Source organism: Centroberyx gerrardi, chromosome 3 (genome assembly GCF_048128805.1).
Source record: "Centroberyx gerrardi isolate f3 chromosome 3, fCenGer3.hap1.cur.20231027, whole genome shotgun sequence".
Classification (NCBI taxonomy): Eukaryota; Metazoa; Chordata; class Actinopteri; order Beryciformes; family Berycidae; genus Centroberyx; species Centroberyx gerrardi.
In genome coordinates, this window is record NC_135999.1 from 34,382,957 (window position 1) to 34,401,856 (window position 18,900).

Genomic DNA, 18,900 nt, shown 5'->3' on the forward strand with positions numbered 1-18,900 from the left:
TAAATAATTCTGATTGGCAGTTTCATACATAATAATGTCAAGCGAGTTCACAGGGCTGCCAACTCTCACGCATTGACCATGAGACTCACGCAATTGACATTTTTCACACGCTCTCACGCCACAAGTCCATTTTCTCACGCAGTGAAAAACAAATTCATAACTGATAACGTCGCGGCGCGAAAAGAGACACTGACAGCGCATGGACAGACAAGACAGAGCAGCACCGTGCAGCAGAGAGTTATTCAGACCATCTGAATAGAGAGAAATATACACAAATCTATTACATTGTAATTTATTCCCATGCATGGTGCTCAGAGTAATCTCAGTCAGCGGCTCTTCTGCGTCTCTCCCTCTCCTCTCGCGCCGTGCGCACGTAGGCAGGAGTGAGAGTGAGTTACTATGGTTACGGGGACGCTCTGTGTCTGTCGCTCTGAAACTTTCTTGCGATTTCCAATAATAGGTTTTTAGGTTAGTATGCCTATGCAAAATCATGAATGTAAGCACCTCAATGCTGAAATCTAGTAATATAACATAATTTAACATTTTTGGTTAACATTATACAGGGTTGCTGTTTCTTGACTTAATTCAAGAGGTTAGGTGGTGTAGAAATGCAGGAAATTTTATTTTTTTCTGACCCCCCAACCAATTATGTATCTTACCCCCCCCCCCCCCCCCCGAAACAGGGTTCCCCCACCTGCCAAATCCCACTTTAACCCCTGCTGTTAACCACAATGTCTTGATCATAAAGCTGTCCAATTTTAACTTTTCTGCAGTCTTTAAGATGGATGAAATCCTACCTTGAAGGTAGAACTCAGTGTGTCTGAGTGGATGACGAAATATCGTCTACTCTGAATTATGATGTAGGAGTCCCTTAGGGTTCTATCCTTGGACCTCTATTGTTTAGTCTTTATATTAATGATTTTCCCGGTGCCTGCAGTGAGTGTGACATTCAGATGTATGCCGACGACACTGTGATTTATGTTCATGCCAGAAACAAAGAACAGGCTGCGCTTAAACTTACATCCATAACGGTCAGTGTGACCAAATGGTTTAGAGACTCATGCTTGCACTTGAATGTTAACAAAACAGTCTGCATGTTCTTTACGAAGGTAGCTTGTAATGTTCCTGAGCCAAATGTATATGTCTCTGGTGAGAGGATCCAAGTAGTGTCTAATTTTAAATAATTGGGCGTTGTTCTTGATTCTAACTTCTCCTTTAAAAAACAAGTAAAAACAATGACAAATGCTGCAATATTTAATCTGGCAAATTTTAAGTATATAAGAAGCAGTCTAATCTTAGCGGCTGCCAAATTATATTTTAATGCTATGATCCTCCCACACTTGACGTACTGCCTAACCAGTTGGGCACAAGCCAGCAGTGCAAGTCTAAAACCTGTTTCAAGGGTGTATAAACAGGCTCTAAAAGTGCTTGACAGAAAGCCTAAGAGCTATCACCACTGTACCATTCTCTCCAAGCATGATCTTATGAGTTGGGATAATCTTATACAATTTGTAGATGCTTGTCTTGTTTTTCAAGTTTTTCATGGTTTAGCCCCACCTCCTCTAAATGATTTCATTAAGCAGAATTCACAAAGTAGCAGGTCTACTAGATCTACATTGAGAGGAGACTGTATCATTCCAATCAGAAAAATCTCTTTTGCTCAGTCAGCTTTCTCAGTGAGAGCCGCAGTGCCGCACATCTTTGGAATACCCTGCCACTACACATACGAAATAGTAAAACCTACAACATATTTAAACATTGTCTAAATAAATGGCTCATTTCTAATCAAGTCTGTCAACATGAATCCTAACCCTTTGTGAGGCCCAACACTTATTTGTATGTTATGGTGATCTGTCTTGCTTTGCATGTAAAATGCTGCCTGCTCTTACATGTTGCTTACTTGTTGGTGTTGTGTCAGCTTGTGTGTTTGTCAGACTGCCTCATATCTGTTCTGTTTGTCTATCTGTACTATCTGTACCTGCATCCGTACAAATTATCGCATGTTGTGTTTTTTATATGTACTTATTAACTTTAGCTTTTGGCTAATAATACCTGGCCACAGGGACTACAGTTGAAAATTAGCCAGTTGGCTGACGCTGGCACATTTACCCACAGGTCAATCAATGTGCACTGTCCCTGCTAAAAAATAAATAAATAAATAAAGTTTTGAACAGGCAAATCACAGGTCTTGGTCTTAAGAACTTTATTGTCTAACACTCGGACAGAAAATTGACCTCAATATGGGCTCATCAATCATCAAAAAAATGAGTTACATTTTGGAAGAAGGGAATTCAAAGATTGGAAGTTTCATTCAGTGGGTGATGAAAGACACACACATACACATACACCCCCCCCCCCCCCACACACACACACACACACACACAAATTCACACACACATTCTAGCCTCATAAGCACATGACTGAAAAAGTTAAGACCAAGAGAGATTGAGATAGGTGAGGTCATCCAGAAATGCCTTCACTGACCCTAACCCCTAGTTTGCATTGACAGCCAGTTCATTGTGAATCCAACCTCAGATCTGTCTTTCTTTCTATATTAAACAGTGTAACTGATGACCAGGCTTTAGTGGGTATTTGGCAGGAGGACAGGAAAATTACACACACACACACACACACACACACAATGTTTGACACAGCGCTCCTAACATCCTATGTGATCATCTGTCCTGATGGCAAGACTCTTACATAGTTTCCACTCTAATCTGAGAGAGACAGACAGACTGTCCTATGTTTTTCAAATATGCTCTCATCCTGGTTGATATGTTCTAGTGAATTAATTTCAGTTATATTCCCGATGAGACAGACAGACACAGACACATAGACAGAGAGACAGAAGGAAAGGTACCAACACTGTAGTTTCTATTGAAATACATGCACGTTAGGTTATTATTGCGTCCCACTTTACATAACTTGTGGTCCTGTATAGCTCAATGGGTAGAGCAAGGCACTAATGCTGCCAGGGGTTAGGGGTTTCAGTGGTCAAAGGAAAGAAGAGAGTTCCCCTGCCTCTCTTCGATCCTGCGGAAGACGACAACCTACTGCTGTCAAAACATTTTACTCCGTTAGCTGTGCTAACAGATGACTCAGCTCCCTCTACAGAAACATCCAGGAAGCTCCTTAACCAGCCCTCTTCCACCTCTTCTAAGACCAAGCGTCCTCAGAGGTCTATCCCTGCCAGCGAGCTTGACTCTTTGCACCAGGCTCCCTTGCCTTCACAGTGGCTGGTGTGGGCTACGGTCGTTGGTGTGGCCTCATCACTGGCCAATGCTGCTGTCCTCTGCTTCACAGGTTCCCCTGCTTATCTCATTGTCTACAACGGAGGCTGCAAAAATGATAAACCACAGTACTTGATGGTCGGTGAATCCATCATTATATTTGTGAAAATTCCAGGGGATATTACCTATTGTTTTTCGGGTGCTAAAATTCTAGATACTGTCCAGCATATCCCCTCAATTATTGAGCTCCACCCGTCTGCTCAATTTTCGTCCACTTTGGCACAAACTACATCAGGTGCAGACAATCAAACAACAGCATGACATTGAGCTTCTGGCTGTGACAATTGAGAGCCTGGGAAAATGGCACGTCTTGTCTGGCCCCATCCAAACCTTGAGAAATGGCTTTGAGGGTTTTAGTTGTCTTTTCAGCTGTAATCAGTGGCTACGGGGTTCTGTGCTCTGCCACCAATTTTGACTTATTGACTATTTTGATTCCTTCTGGAATAAAAAATACCTGTACAGAAGAGACAATCTTCACCCCAATAAAAAGGTTACACGTCAGCTCACGGCAGGTTTCATATCTCACATACACAGTATCAGGTCGGGATGACTGGCTTGCAATAGTGGTCCTCCACAGACATGCCCTAGTTTCACTCACTCCACCAAGATTTTGAGCTTTATGGGCAAGTGGCCTCTCAATTGGACAATTGGGCAGCATAATTTTGTACGCTCTGTAGTTGCTTTTAATTTGATTACCATTTCTAATTTGATTACCTCTTTCCAACAAATCTTTTATTTGTAACAATATTATATTGTCAAATGATCTTGATATTTTTATGATTACAGAATCATGGCTAAAACCAGATGATTAGCTGAAGCCTGTCCTCCAGCCTACTCCTTCCTCTTTTTTTTTTTTTTACTGTGACATCAACCTGCTTTAACTGTGACATCAACAAGGAAGGCCTCCAAGCTTCCTGCTCATTTAGATAATCTCAGGATTTTGATGAAACGCTATAATGCAGAGGTTAAAAATTCCAGATCTGCTCATTTTGCCAACCTCATTGAGAATAATCATTCCAACCCCAAAGTGCTATTTAACGTTGTGAGCCGTGCTACCAATGCTCCCTCTAATCCATTTAGAGTGTTAAGATCTCCTGCTCCACAATGATGTAGGCTGGCTAAGCAAGGGAAATGTGTGTGTGCACTGTGTGTGTTTTTTAGAACTGTATGATCAGGTTCTGGATTTTCTTCATAAGAGCACCATGCACACTGCAACCGACCACCTTTGTACTCTGGAAGATGAGGGCTTTATGGCTCTTTTAGCCGATACATTCAGGTCACTTGAATGCATTGACTCTTCAGCTGCAGAGGAAAGGAAAAACAGTAGTGGACATGGTGGTGAAACTGGAGGTCTTTTGCAAGAAGCTTGTCCTGTTTGTGTCAGACATGGCATCTGGAAGACTCCTACACTTCATAGCACTGAGAGAGAGACAGGCAGGACAACTGGGTTGTCGCATCATCGTCATGGAGCTGATGGAAAATTTCATCACCCAGCTAATAGACATCTTTTCCACCAGATTTCAGGATAACAAGGTTACAAGATTACAATAACCAATGTGTTATTTGGTGGAATGGAACAAGGCCTTTCATGGCCATTCTAAACACCTTTATGAAATGGCAACTTTCTTGGCCAGGTAGAGCTAATGGCCCAGTTTGATCCTGTGATGAATGAACACTTGAGGAAGTCAAAACAAAGAGTTGAGTGACCATTATTTAAGAAAACAAATCCGAAATGAAGTGATATCACTTAATTCTGAGTGAACTATTAGTCAGGTCACCTCCTACAAATACTTGGGTGTCTTTATTGACTCCTCATTAAGTTGGAATGTTCTGCTCCAGAGTCCAGCAGAGAATGCACTTTCTCTGTAGGCTGAGACTCTTTGGTGTCGGACAAAGCATCATGCTTATCTTCTATCACTCTGTCATTGAAAGTGTTATCAGGTATGGAATTTGCGCCTGGTTTGGTAGTTTGTCTGCACATCTTAGGGCCATAGTCAATCGCCTAGTGAATGTGGCCATGAAAACCATAGGCGTCCGCCAGTACCCCTCCCTCCAAGCAACATATGAGCAGTCTGTAATCAGACTAGCTCAGAAGATAGCTTCCGATCCATCACACATCCTGCATGGTGAGTACCAGTTCCTACCATCAGGACGTAGGTATAGAGTCCCACGGCACAGACGCAACCAATACAAACTATCCTTCATCCCCATCTCCATTAGAGCTCTAAACTCAGGGAGGAGATGAAATGACAGTTACTACGGTAGACCATGGTCTCGCACTGCATCGCACACAGAAGCACATTAGTACTGTATTAGTCTTGTCGTTTGTATTGTGCTGTTGTCCATATGCTTTGTTATCTGTATTGCTCTTGCTGTCTGCAGTGCTTTTGTTGTCTCCACTTGCTCTTGTCTGTTTTGCTCTGTTGTCTGTACTGCTCTTGTTGCTGTCTCTTATCTTATGGAGTCATGGATATTTTCTGTTCTTTTTCTGCACTTTTCGGAACTCTAAAGATAGGTCCCTAACGACTTCAGTTGTTTTGGAGAATGCTGCTACGAAGTCATGCTGGTACTCCTGGAACAAACTAAACCAGAGTTTGCACATGGGGGTGAGTAGATAATGACAGATTTTTTTGGGGTGAACTGTTCCTTTAGTGAACTTAAAATGGATGTCATACTGTCGAGTGCAAACAGTGTTTGAATCAATCAGAAAAAATGAATTTATGGCACTCTTCCCATTCACAAAGTAAAAATACTTTATTTATTGACTAATGCATAGCATACACATTAAAAATGTTTAAAAAGCACCAGCATGTTGCGGCACATGCAGAGTAACAGGTGTCATATATAATCTCCATTAGGTCACTATGCTATGCATTAGCCAATAAATAATAAAGGTTTTTTACTTTGTGTATGGGAAGAGTGCCTTGAATACATTTTTGTCTGCTGGAACATGACCCTGTCACCCAAGCTTCAATGAGCACCCCTCCATATTACACAGAAGCCAAAATTCTTTCTTTCTCCTTTATAAATTAGTGGTTGAATCAATCTTTGAATTGTCACCAACAATCAATATAACATCTTATAGCCTTGACATTGTATGTCATTGACTTCTTTCATAGTTATGTCTTGCCATGAATTTGACAGTGGTTCTTTAGTCTCATCACTTTTCGTTATTATGGGTTTGGTGTGATCAAGCTTTTATCCCACCGGAAAAAATGGCACAATCTAGGACAGCACAAGGAATGATTGGTTCATGTGCTAACGTGTTTTTCAGATTAGCATCAACATTCTGGAGATTGAAGGATACAGCTGGTACCAGGCCGAAGTCACCATGGCTAAAGGAGACTGTTTTGCTGGAAAGAAGAGTCTTAGCCTTCATATTAGCAAGCATGATAGCCCTCATGTCCATCATCAAAGCTGTTTAATTTTTTCATATCTGTGTATTGAATGTGTGTCAGCCTGTGGACTTTGGTTGGCACCAAATTATGCCCATGAGAAATTTGCACTAAAAAATCCTAAAGACATGTTTCTCCATTTTTGTTAAACAGTGAAGCGTTGCTCACTCAGCTTGCAGTCAGGGGTGCAACATTTGATTATCTTAAATCTGTACAAAATTCATAAAAGTATACGTATAGTATGTATACAAACACCATGTCTGCAAGCAAGACAAAAAAACGTCAGGTAAGAACATCATAACGTCAATCCTGGTAGACTCTTGGCTACATCAGGGGTCTCCAACAGTAGGTCTCTGTCTGCTTTAGCTAACCAGGCATTCTCTGAAACCAGGCATTCTCACAAATTAAAATGCCTAACATTACATAGATATGGAACTATCTAATCAAGAGAGGTAAGAATCTTAGGACACATGCTTTCTGTGAGTGGTTCAGAGAATTTTTATGTATGGCAGTTATCCATTTTAGATGTGAGAAAGCAAATGCAATGAGTAGGCTAGCTCTCAAGAACTAGCCCCATCACAGTGGGGCTATAAGAGCCATTGTCTTTAGATCCCAGGGTCTTCCAGGTTGGAGACCCCTGCTCTACATATAGTAGAGGTAGGGGTCTCACACTGGCCTTTTGCCTCCAAATCATTAAATCCACCCCTTGTTTCGTCACCAGAATTTGTGCTAAGTATCCAGAGGACAACGGCAAATACACTGGATTTAGAAACCCTAGTCGTGGATGAAGAGGGAGTGGAATGCAGTAATGGCCTCGCTCTTCTATAGCCTCTCAAACTGGGAGCAGAGAGTGGCAGGGACTGTCACTGGCGAGGTAGTCCTGGTAAGGGGGCAGGGTTTACAGCTACCTCTTCAAGGATGTAGCCTTTCTACGTTGAAACTGTAATAACACTTCAAGTTGAAATCTCTAATTAGAAAGATATCTTTGACTTACTGTATTGCAGTATTAGACACACATAGGAATAAGGACAGAAAAGATGATTTCTATTTTCACCTGTCTTTATCTCTTGGGGAAGAGAAAAATAATACCAATAATTTACAGTTCTGTGCAAAACTATGGGTTAAACTGCACAGTCGTGTGATGATTTTTAAAACATGAGAAATAACTGGTTGGGAAGAGTGGGGGTTAGTAGTGCTGTGCCAAAAAGAACAAACAAACCATTTTGAACAAATCATTCTCGAGCTCGAAACATACAGAGTCTGTAGTGCTACGGACTGGTTCCTCCCACTTCGAGTTTCCATCAAAGCTCATTAAACGATTGAATAGTCACCGTGTACCTTAACAAAACAAAGACATCGCACTTTCAAGCCTGCTCTTTCAGGAAGTAGTACATTGTTGAGCGAGCTGTTCATTCGGGTTTTCGAGTTTCACTTTCAAATCACTACATATCTGCAACCTGTCCGAAACGAGACAATATCTTGAGCGTTCGCTACTCGTATGCTAGTCGAGTTTGAGTATTCTGTATACGGATTATGTACTGAAACTTGAGAACCCGAATGAATGGCTCGCTCAACAATGCACTACTTCCTCATTGTTGAGTGAGCCGTTCATTCGGGTTCTCGGGTTTCAGTAGGTACGTAACCCGGGACAAAGAAGTTATGAAGACTGCATTAATACATATTTGGCTGCAGCCAGTCCCTGTGTTCAAGGGGGTCATGAAGGCAGTGTAGGAAGATGGCATCATCTTGGTTGTGTATATTTTGCACCTGGTTTGTGTCAGATGAGCATTTGACAACTCTTTACTCTTCGAAAGATTCTTCCTTTTGGAGGGTGAAGCAGCCCAGTAGAGATGATTTTGGATGCTTTTCCACTCGTTTTTTCACCTCACAATTCTGCTCCCTGGAGAGGGCATCTACTTTCTTTGAGAGTCCTATACAAGCAGAGATGGAGAAAGTAGGGAGATAAGGGGTGCTATCTGGTAAGTCTTGAACATGACAGTTTTGGTTTGTTTTTAACTTCCTCATGGACAAAATATTGTGGAATGATTGGGAATGGCTAAAGCAGAATACACAAAAACAAGATGAGAGATAAAACCTTATACCTACCAGCTTGAACCCCTGATAAACCAGAACAAAAACAATAGGGTTTCCTCTCTACAAGCGATTGGAAGGCTTCAAACTGAAATTGGCAATCTTTTTCAAATGTTCCAAGATTAAAGTTTCAGTAGTGTCAGAATATTCATATCATCACACATGTCATCCAACTTTGGGATTACAATGCAGTGAATGGTAAATACATGCAAGGGCCAGAACTCTCATTTATCAACAATGTATACATACAAATGTGCATAAACCATGCATACAACCATTCCTAAGCAAGAGTAGGATATATAAATTTGTACTTATGCTTGAGAATGTGCACAAATGTAAGCACAAATGTACGCTTGCTTGTGAGTGAGTGGGTAGGGGGAAAGGCGACTAGCTGAGCATTGGAAGACCTGCTTTCAGACTTGTTCAAGAGTGGGAGGAAGAGTTCAGAGTGCAAGGTTTGATTTACTTGTACCAGTACTTACCATTGCAGACTCGGCTTTGTCACCTTACACTGACTATTAACTCAGGGATGCTGGCCCTAAGCACAAGTCAGAAAAAAAGGAAATGCCTACTCTAATGATTCATTTTCCTGACTATCCCCATTGTATCATAAACCACTTCTATTACTTCCTAAATTGTCTATATTCTTACACAGAATTAAATAAACTGTAGTTGTTTGATGTTTCTCATTTTCTTCATGAATCTTCTGGTGTTTGACCCAAAGCTCCATCTAAAACACTTCAACATGTTTATGTTTCACAGCAGCTTTTCTGAGGAGAGAGCCAGAAACATTCTGCAAACACTTCTGAACAGTGGAGATACAGACTGGATGGGCAAGAATCATTAGTATGTATGTGAGAGAGAGAAAGGGAGGTGTATTTGTGATTGTGATCAGATGAAAGTGTGAGAGAAGTTCACCTCCACTATGGGACAAGCTGTAGAGTTTAAATGTAAATTACACAATTATAAAACAGAAGTATTTACTTTCATCTTATAAACTGAATTAAAAACATTGATGTGACCATGGCTCGATCACAATATGGCTCTGAACCACAAGTCATTTCCACAAGTATCTCTAGGATATTCTTATTGTGTGTAGTGCTATGTGGCTTCTGTTAGAAAGTTAACTAGATTCTTTCAATGGAAAATATTATTGAGTAGTCTGATCAATGCTGTAACCATTTATGAAGACACTGAGGTCCACACCTCACTAATGTCTTTTAGTTTATTTGGGTATTGGTGATGTGCGGATCAGGTTTTTTTCGACCCACAACAGCCCAATCCGACACATAAACATATCCGAACCACATACACATAAAACGACCCAAAGCCGATCCGACAATGCGTGTCATGCGCAGTGTGCGCAAGATATAATGTATGGATGTCAGGATAAATAATAATTAATTAATTAATTAATTAATTGTGTCTGCACTTTGTATAGCCACCTTGTATAGACCCGCACCTGCCCGCCTGACCCATTCTCAATATTATCAATCGACCCTAACCCACCCCACCCACGGATAAACCCGTGGGAGCCATGGGTTTCGGATTGACCAGCGCTTTAAGTGCTGGCAAATCCACATTCACACAATGCAGCCTTTAGCTTGTTAGCTGGCCTGTCTAAAGGGCTTTTTACACGGGAGGCGACAACCGCATGCGAACTCGCCTCTCTGCTCCGCGGCACTGCCGCTCCTGGGCAGAATCCTGCATCGAATCCCGGGCCGTGCGGGAAAAGTTAAACACAATTCAACTCTGAGCTGAGCAGGCGGGCGGGCGGGCGTGTGCGCGTACGAGCACAAACGCGAGCGGGCCCGTGTCCCACTCTGCCTACCAATCCACCCGCTCCTCTGCGTCTCCCTGCACACCTCTCATTGAAAATGAATGAGGACCAGGCGATTGTCGCTTCCCGTGTAAAATGCCCTTAACAGTTAGCAAGCTAGCATAGTTCAAGTTCAAGCTTGTTTATTTATGTAGCCCTTCATCACAAGCATGTCTCAAAAGACTACAGAAAAAGAGCCTGCCTAGATCTGATCAACGATCAATCATAGAACAGAATGATGTAACACAAACTCACAGAAGCAAATCAAAGCACAAGACACATGATAACAAGTTTTAGCTAGACATAGCCAGCCTACCTATCCTACATAGCCTAGCCTACCCAACACCACCAACCTTAGACCTGATGCATGCAAGGAAAAAGTCCCAAGAAACCCACAAAAAAATGGAAGAAACCTTGTGTGGGCCAAGTCAAAGAGGGATCCCCCACCAGGATGGCTGATTGTGCAGTAGGTTCCAGGACAAACAGTTGAATGGACAGTAACATGGACAATGGCAATGACATAAGACAAGCACAGATCCTGTACAGACCCAAGGCGCGTGTGTTCAATTCTATGCACTGAAGCACTAACGTTTACACTAACAATTCCACTAACGTTACTTAAATACCACAAGGCAATAACGGTACCTACCGTTAAAGTTGGTAGGGCAGCAGAACATGAGTTACTGTTTACAAATCCTGTTACTAACACAGGCGAGTTTGGAGCTAATTGTTAAGTTTCACTTTTGTTTTCACACCGGGAGACTGGATTGAGTACAATGCTGCTGGTCTGTGCATTTAGATCAATTTCTATATACTGACCAACTATTGATTTTGTGCCTCTGTGTGGGAAACACTGCATCTCGCAGTCAAAGACGGCCTCTAGAGGTCATCTGACAAAGCGTATCATCTCACAAAGCGATGACTGACTGACTGCCTGACCTGAATTTGCCTTGTGATGCCCTCGGGTACGCTCTGGGAAAAACAGAATAGGCAAAGAGAAACATAATGCAAAAGATAGAAGGGGGACGTATCAAGGGATTTCAAAAGAAAAGTCTACTGGTCTGTGAGTCTATGTGTGACAGAGAAATTTTAGAAATCAATATTGTCAATATGGTGCATGACAGCAGCTTATATAGCCAGGGGAGATGTGGGAGTTCGCTGAAAAACGTGTAATTAATGTTGATCCTGGATTGAAATCACTGATTCACTCCAGTAAAAACTACATTGTTATAAATACATCTACCTGAGAAACGCTTTCTATGTGCAGCATCATTAGCGTCAACAGCATCTTTCTTAGATATATGCTCTCCAATTAGTTCCAGAAGATTCACCAGGCAACAAGCATCATCTTTGATTCAGGACTGGGATGGTGATGTAGAGGAAGAAGCTTCGGAGACAGAGGATATTTCAGAGCCAGAGGACAATGCTGTTGATGACTGTGAATTTTCCTCTGAAGAGGATTCAGCAGAAGAGTGTTGCACAGCCTCCCCTACATCTGATGGAAATGAAATGCAGCAACCATACTCAAGAGACGATGGGACATGAAAATATAAAGACGGTCATATAGAATGGTCACCATCACTACACCAAAGCCATGGCAGACTGTCAGCTATTCCTGGGCAGACCGAGTCTTTCTGGTGAATCATTCATTTCAAGCCAGTAAAATGAATTGAACTTTTCATGTTTTTCGAGTTTTCCAGTTTTTTCCTTAGATTGAGCTATCAGTCTTCATAACTTCCGGGCAATGTCCTGCAGCCATGTGCCTCGCCAAACCGCAGACACAGTATCTGCAAGCTGTCCGAGACGAGCTGTATCACGAGCGTTCTATACTACCGCCATGTCGAGTCGAGTTTGAGTTTTCACTATACAGGCATATGAACGAGTCATTCAACAAAGCATCTAAAGTACGGCAAGCCCCGAGGGGAAAACCACAAGTCGGCACATGACTCAAAACTACACAACCGCTTACAGTAATACAAGAGCATAGACTAGTTTGTCATACTAATACAAGCAGTAGTTCTTTTGTGGTGCATTACCACAGGCACAGTGTGATTTGCAGGCTGTCGGTGACGAACAGCAACTCCAGCATTCAGCACCACTGCCATGTTGAGTCGAGTTTGAGTATTCAGTATGTTACGTACATACTGAATCTCGAAAACCTGAACCAGTGCATAGGCTTGAAAGAGAGCAGGGTGGGGAGAAAGACATCTAGCTGGACTTGTTCAATGAGCTTTGATGGAAACTCAAAGAGGGAGGAACCAGTAGGTACCACTGCAGACTCGGTATGTTTCAAGTGTGAGAATGATTCTTTCAAAATGATTTGTTCAGATAGCTGCCATATTACACAACAGAGAACCCCTTCAGTCTCCGACATCATAAAACGGTAGTAAAGGTGGCTGTAATGATCCTCAGATATAAATGTTTCAACCTCGTCCTCAAATCGTGTTTTTTCTGTCGCTTCCGTGTTTAAAAAGGCACCAAACACTACAATATCCAGGATCCTTAGAGGCTGTTACTATGGTGACAGCACAACAAACTGGCAACGCCGATTTGGTAGGTGTGTCAAGCACATAGACATAAAATTGTAGAATTAGTATTCATGTTTTTTGCCGAATGTAAATCTTATAGCGTCATGTTGCAATAGAGATGACAGCTGCGTAGTGCATGTACACCAGCGAGCTAACTGGCAGTTCTCTGATACCTGTTGTGATAAGTCGTTAATTAAACTTACCTAATGAGTCGCATCCACCGCTGCTTCGTCGACTGAGACGATGGAAAGTGGTCGAAAGAGGTGCAGTTGTGCACTCCTGACCAATAGTTGCAGCCAGGTACAAAACACTGGACCATGTCTTTCTTGTCTTAACGTTGTAGCCCTTTACATGGTTGTAACGTTAGGTCTATATTGTATGACTAGCTCTAGATATACTTCTTCTTGTCTCTCCCACATGACAAGACGACAGAGCGAGCTCTGTAATTGGGGTAATTCGGTGGCGCAATTCTCTCTGGGATGAGTAGTTTCTTTACCCCCTCACGCCCATATGTACACAGTTTTGTACCTTAGCCTTTTTTCTTAATATGCTAGTGTTTTTCGACGCAGCTGCTATTTGTTTGAGCTAATGGCTCATTCCGTAGTAGTTCAGGTCATTCAACTGGTGCAACACTCCGAATGGCGTGCCACGTGACCATGTGTATGCGAAAATGGTTTTATGCTTCCGGAACCGTCAAACAGCCATGCCCATGTCTTCAAGTCTCAACTCTATGGTTCCTGGGCGTACAAGATTTGCTGCCACTCAAATCTGTGACATAAAATCAGCATCTGAGCTCTTTATGCCAATAGAGAAAATTATAGTGGACATGACCAACTTGGAGGGGAGGTGTGTGTTTCAACAGAACTGGAAGCCACTGGATCAGACTGTTTTGCATGCATACATTAGATTGCTAATATTATCTGGAGTGTACAAATCAAAAGTAGAGGAAGCTGCCAGTCTATGGAATGAAGAGAGTGGAAGACCAGTCTTTCAGGCAACAAAGTCTCTGGAATAATTTCACATAATATTTCAAGTGATTCACTTTGATGACCATGATGATACCAGACCTGGTCGACGTGAAAGAGACAAACTCTCTGCAATCAGAGATGTATGAGATAAATGGGTGCAACTACTACCTGTATTGTGCAATCCTTTTTATTATTGTTTGCCATTTCTGTTAGTTACGGTGCAGAGAGACACCAGCCTCTGATGCCAAATCTAGCCATGCATGGAACATGCAGGTCTATGCTGGAAAGCCACGTGGAGGAGCACCTGAGAAGAATCAAGGGATGCGGGTGGTGCCGGATGTGAAGGGCTGCAAGTACATAATATGTGACAACTTCTTCACATCCTGATGTCTTGGAGTTGAACTTTAGAAGAGAAACCTAAGGCCAGCTACCTTGATCCCTAGCAGCAGCTGCTACCGTTCAGAAAGTTCAACCCTAACCCCATCCAGTTCAGAATCCAGTCAAACCGCCATGGAACTACCAGGAGACACACCTGTTGGCAACAAACATACAAAACAATGTGCTTGGGAAACTGAAGATACTTATCTTATGTTGAACAATAGGTTCTGCAGTTTGGGACCAATATATCATTTGTCTCTTACATACCTGTAGTACTTGGACCCACAGAGAATATTGTCTCTCGAGTCAGCTGTTGGTTGAAAAGTAATGGTCCTTATAAAGCTGTTGTACACTATAACAGACTGAAGCCATACCTTGGGAATCCAAAAAACCTAAAACCACCCACCAGTGTGACAATAGCCATTGACTGGAACTCTGATTTTGTTCTAATTCATTTTATATAAAAATTTGACATCATGGCTGCAGCTAATTTCGCCAATAGGTAGCATGTAAATACAGAATAGCAACGAGTCTAGCACTGAACCTTATGGTACAGCAAAGTTAACTTCAGAGCAATCGGTGATGATGCTGATGATGCTGAAACACTATTAGGGATGGGACGATATATCGAAATTCAACATATTGCAATATAAAAATGTGACAATACAAATCGTGGGGCAGAAAAATGAATTGCGATATTAAAGGGTAACTTCAGCATTTTTCAACCTGGACCCTATTTTCCCATCTTTTTGTGTCTAAGTGACTAAAGGGGACAACAATTTTTGAAATTGGTCCAGTATTGAGCGAGATCGCTTCAGCCGGCAGCCGCGAAACAAGCTGCAATGTAATCCGACGGGGCAAATCGCACCGTCAATGTACGTCCACTAAAAGTGCTTGTTTTTGCCACTGACAGGCTCAGATTGTTATTATAAGTGTCTGACAACATTATGGAAAGGACCCTACAGAGAAATGAAACGTTTTTCTTTACCTTTCGCTTGATCCGGTCTGGGTGTAACTTCCTGCAACAACTCAACTCTCGCGAGACTTGAGCGAGACTTGGTTACACACAGACCGGATCAAGCGAAAGGTAAAGAAAAACGTTTCATTTCTCTGTAGGGTCCTTTCCGACTTGCGACTTGCCCCGTCGGATTACATTGCAGCCCGTTTCGCGGCTGCCGGCTGAAGCGATCTCGCTCAATACTGGACCAATTTCAAAAATTGTTGTCCCCTTTAGTCACTTAGACACAAAAAGATGGGAAAATAGGGTCCAGGTTGAAAAATACCAAAGTTACCCTTTAACTACATTTTATTCTGCTGTAGTAATCACAAATGAGACGGCTTGACCATCACAATTTCACAAGTGCTCCATCCAAATTATATTATTTGCACTTTGTAATGACATTTTGAAACTGTTGTTTACATTCTAGCAAGCCAATGCCATTGCTAGAAAGATTTGTGGCTCAGAAATTCTGCACAGTCAGACTTTGTTGTCATTTAACTTTTATTTATTACAACGTATTGTGTTTGTATCGAATATGTATCGATTCAATGCGCGATATGAACCCCATATTGCATAGCAAATCGTATCGTGAGATAAGCATATCGTCCTTTCCCTAAACACTATGCATTCTATCAGATAAGTAGGATGTAAACCATGAAAGTGTGGGCCATGGATGGCAATATGGTTCGCTAGGTGATTTATAAGTATATTGTGATCGACTGTATCTGTGCAATCAAAGTGATTAAAACTGATGAAGACAGAATCTGATGCAGGTTGCAGCAAAAAAAACATTTCAAAATACATTGTGAACAATGTAAATAGTCATAACAAGTCAAACAGGGTTGTTAATTGTACCAAAAGTGTCCTAGCTTTTGATAAATGGGTATATGTAACACTATTTAGCAGATGGATATTTACCCTGACGTTGTGGCTAAAGCTAACCTCTCTGTCACTTGTTGCTGAAGTGTTGCCAGGTTAGGTTTCAACAGCAATGGGCATAACAATGAATTGACCCAGTCTTATAAGTTAGCCACAAAAGCACAAAAGCTTGTTTCTACGAAAGGGTTTTTGCAAAATTCAAACCAATGTTTATTCTGTGCCAATGTAGTCTAATTGTGTTGATCCATCCATTTTCATTTTTTTTTCTTTCTGCTTAGATAGCCACAGTAGAGAGAGACAAGAAAGACACGGCAGAGAGAGGGGACGACACGGACCGCCGCAATAAGGACCCAGCCCCAACGGTACGTGCTCTGATGATCCATCCATTTTCTATACCCACTTATTCCTATTCAGGGTCACGGGATGGGGGGTTAATATAATGCTAATAGGGATTTGATCAAATACACTAGGCCAACTATAAGGTTTGACAGGTGAATTTGATGTGAAATTGAAGTATAGCATTTAGCATGTTTTTACTTTTTATACTGTTGTGTCTGTTAGTAAGCTGTCTTGAACAGGGCTCAAAACGCTCTATACCCAGTAGTTCTTGAGGTCGTTAGACTTAAATAATATATGATAAGACTTAAACCATGAAAGTGTGGGGCTGCAGATGCCAATGTAGTTGGCTAGTTGATTTAGCAGTATATTGTGATGTACTGTATTGAAGGTCATGCTCAAATCAAGTAGAACTAAAACTGAGGAAGAGTTTGAATCTGAGGTAAGGAATAGGTCACTTACCACCTTTGTGAGTGCTATGAAATGACCTGGAGCCAGATTGAAACGGTTCAAATAGACCATTGCTGGAGAGTTAATAAGTTAATTGGGTAGCTACTATTCTTTTCAGGACTTCAGAAACAACGAGAAGATTTGAAATTGGTCTGTAATTATTAAGGGCACCAGAAGCGAGGTTAGGTTTTTTAAGCAAAAGTTTAATCACAGCTGCTTTAAAAGTGGAGGGCACAATGCCAGAGGAGAATGAAGCATTAATGATATTAAGTAATGGGGGTCCTAATATTGGAAGGAGTTCTTTAACAAGTTCCGCAGGTAGGTCATAGGTTTAGAGGTAAGTACTAAATTGGTGAACGCATCTAAGGAGACTGTCTCAAACTACAAGAGCACGCAGGTGGTACATGTTCCAAAGAGGGATCAATACCATCATTAGGTAGTAAACTATTAATCTCATCTCTAATACGGTCAATTTTTTGGTTAAAGAATGTTAGAAAATTGTTAGCAGTAAATGGAGAGCTGAGTGTAAGGGTGGGTTTTCAAATAATTTTTGCTACCATGTCAAATAGGAACTTATGGTTATTTTTATTGCCATTGATTAGCTCTAAGAAGTAGGTGGTTCTAGCAGCTGAGGGCAGAGGTTTGTAATTCAATAGGCTATCATTCCATGCAAGACGAAAAAAATGGAATTAAACTAATTAAGTATGGTGGTGTTTAGATCATTAGTAAAGTTATCGAGAGAGCCAACCAGGACGTGACCAGGAGACCAGTTCAAGACCAAGACCAGAGCTTATCAAGTCCAATTCAAAACCAAGAATTTATATATTAAAAACATATTTGCACATTAATCTCATAAAAGAAATAGATAGATAGATAGATAGATAGATAGATAGATAGATAGATAGATAGATAGATAGATAGATAGCTAACCCTATTCCGTTTTAGTTTTCTGTTCTGTTGGAAAACCAGCCATACTGTAGTTTGATCATCATCTCATCTCCCTCTCTCTCTCTCTCTCTCTCCTTGTCTTTCTCCCTCCCTCACCCCTCTGTTTACATTCTCTTCCAACCCCAGGAAGCCATTTTTAAAGCAGTGCCACAGACAAAGTGTGTGTGTGTGTGAGAGTGTGAGTGTGAGTGAGTCAGAGACATTCTGGCAGAGGGCTGGTTCGCCATAAACACAGCTAGGCTTAAAAAAAATGGTAATCTCATCTCTCTACTGAGAGAGGAAGAGAAAGAAAGAAAGAAAGAAAGAAACAATGTAAGTAAGAAAAAAAGAAAGAAAGAAAGGATCTAGTTTTTAGGTGAAAATGAAGGAGAGATGGAGAGGTGAGGACTAGGCTTATTTAGTAATAGGTCAGGTCTAAGTTAATTTAGAACTATGTCATGACTAGGTTTATTTAGGACTAGGTCAGGACTAGGTTTATTCAGAACTAATTCAGGACTAGGCTTATTCAAAGCCCCAATCCGTGATCACTGTCCAGTACCCAATCGTGGCTCCAGTTGTCTCTGTTCTTGTTTTGTAGAAGTTCAAGATCAAGTGTATTTATTTATACAGTCCTTCATCACAAGCATGTCTCAAAGGACATTTCAAAGAATACATTGGGGTGTGGCTTTTGCAGTAACTAACCTTGACAGCACAGCCGTCACACAAGTTTAGCTGCCTGCTTAAAGAAAAGACCAACTATACCATATAGTACTATACAATAATGGAGTTGATGTGCGGCATATTGTGCAAACATGCAATAACACACACACACACAC

General features: G+C 41.4%; 1 pseudogene; it reads left to right on the plus strand.

Moving 5' to 3' along the window:
- LOC139914432 (uncharacterized) overlaps positions 1–18,900 on the plus strand; it is an 84,000-nt pseudogene that overhangs the window by 24,391 nt on the left and 40,709 nt on the right.